The 2,217-nt window shown below is 47.9% G+C and overlaps 1 non-coding gene across 1 annotated transcript; it reads left to right on the top strand.

Moving 5' to 3' along the window:
• Positions 1-1,371: 1,371 nt before the first annotated feature.
• LOC112927623 (U6 spliceosomal RNA) lies at positions 1,372-1,478 on the top strand. Its single transcript, XR_003236578.2, has one exon. It is a non-coding gene; the product is annotated as a U6 spliceosomal RNA (small nuclear RNA).
• The last annotated feature ends 739 nt before the right edge of the window (positions 1,479-2,217 follow it).

The raw sequence follows: 2,217 nt of genomic DNA on the forward strand, positions 1-2,217 counted from the left end.
CTGGGGCCTGCTTGAGGTTCAACCAGTAGTCATGTCTTCTCAGTTACCTCTTCCTACAGCACCCAAGACCAGAATTAGAACCAGAAACTTTGGAATGAGCAATCTACTTAAAAGCCTTGTGGGTGATTTTGATGCCCGCTAAAGTTTGTGAACACTATACTAAATTAATAAATGGTAATTCTAGGGGCACCTGGATGGCTTAGTGGTTGAGCCTCTGCCTTTACCTCAGATCATGATCCCAGGGTCCTGGGATCGAGTCCTGCATCAGGCTCCCCACAGGGAGCCTGCTTCTCCCTCTGCCTATGTCTCTGCCTCTGTGTGTCTCTCATGAGTAAATAAAATCTTAAAAAAAAAATGGCAATTCTAGTCTACTTTTGACATCTATAGATTTCAGCGCAGAGACAAGCAATTGTGTCTGGATTGGGGAATACTTCGTGGAGAAAGTGATATTTTCAAGGAAGCCTTGGGCTAGAAAAGCCAGAGAAAGGCAATTCAGGCAGAGAACTGTATAACCAAAGGCATGGATTAGCCTGGCCTTTGAAGGGATCTCTAAGTAGTTCTGCATGGCAGGGAAGGGCATGAGATAAGGATGGAGATGTAAGCAGGGGTCCTGAATGCTAAGTTTCAGATGAGGAGTTAACATGTACTCCATTTCCCCTCCCTACAGCTGTCCTGACAGGTCTGAGTCAGACTTCCCTGGACTCACTTCCCACCCCTTCCTCTCCTCCCTTCCCCTGGGAGTGAGACAGCTTGGCTCCCAGACCAATCCCACCCCACCCTCCCCGACCAGCCCACTGATGTCAGCTTGGTGGAGTGTGTCTGGTTTGAGCTTTGGAACCAGGCCTAGTCACCTCCCTCAGAGCTCCTGGCTTTATGGGAAAGCCCAGGATGCTGGTATGCTCAAGTAGCTCTTTGAGGGCTTCCAGAGCTCAAGAGAAAGAATCTCTTCCTCTGGAGACATCTTGCTCAGGGGAGGGGAAGAATAGTATCAGAGCCAGGGTTTCTCAGGACCCAGGATTACATCATACCACCTTCTGGGGACTGGCTCCAGGCCCTCTCCTTGCCTGGTGATTCACAGCAGGCCTGGTCTCTAGGGTTCTCAATCCAATTGTGCTTAGAGGTGATGGAGCGGATAACAGCCTTAATGACAATAGGTACTGTGTATCCAGCACTTAGTGTGTTGGTGCTATGAGTCACCTACACCTTGTAGCAATTTTATGCAACCCGATAATATTTTTCAATGCCATTTTTAGAATTCATAGGTAATATAACCGATCTGCATCATGGTTTCATAATATTAAACCAAAAAAATGCCGTAACCAATGTAAAGGAGGAAATAAAAGGTATCTAAAATACAAGAATATATATTCTGTGCTTGTTTGGGCAGCACAGAAACTAAAATTGGAGCGATACAGAGATGATTAGCATGCCCCCTGTGCAAGGACAACATGTAAATCTGTGAAGCGTTCAATATGGAAATGCTATTTCCCCAACTGACCCCAACTGACAGGTATGATGAAGCAGCCCTTCCCTGTGAATGGGCAACAACTCTGAATGCATACTGATGCAGATATGTTACACCATTGGCTCCAGTACCACCAGCACCGTTGCCACTCAGTTATGCCTTCTGCAGTGGTTAACTCTCCTGCTAAAGTTCCAAAGAAAACAGAGTCCAGTCTTCCCTTGACTGACTTGGTACCCTGCTGTCTTTCGCTTCCCCCTCCAGATCCATTCTCCTCCACTTCTCTACCCTGCTCTTGGCCCCGGGAGCCTGATACACCAACCACACTCATGCCCTCTGATTTCTTGTTGGGTCTGGCCACTGAAAGACCTGACAGGAGATGGAGTGAGGGAGGAAAGGGAGCTTGGGGTTTTTATCCTTCTGCCTACCTTCCTGTCTAAATCCCTCATCCTAAGATCACTGCTGTTGTCAAGGTGGCTATAGTGGGTTGAATGAGGGCCCCCAAAAGCTATGTCTGTGGGACAACTTGATACGGTGGAGGCTGGTGGTCCTGGCAGTGAAATAATTCATTCAAGGCAGAACAAAGGAGATAGAAGTTCATTGAATACACTGCAAGGGAACAGTGGGCAGGACAGCAGAGGAGACTGTCTGCCAGGGGGCAGTGTTTGGGGGGCTGTAGTTTAGAGGCGATTAAGGGAGGAAGGTGAGGGGGGTATGGGAATGTATGGGATTTTCCTTTTCTGGAACCTGTGCTC

Source organism: Vulpes vulpes, chromosome 12 (assembly GCF_048418805.1).
Source record: "Vulpes vulpes isolate BD-2025 chromosome 12, VulVul3, whole genome shotgun sequence".
NCBI classification, from domain to species: Eukaryota; Metazoa; Chordata; class Mammalia; order Carnivora; family Canidae; genus Vulpes; species Vulpes vulpes.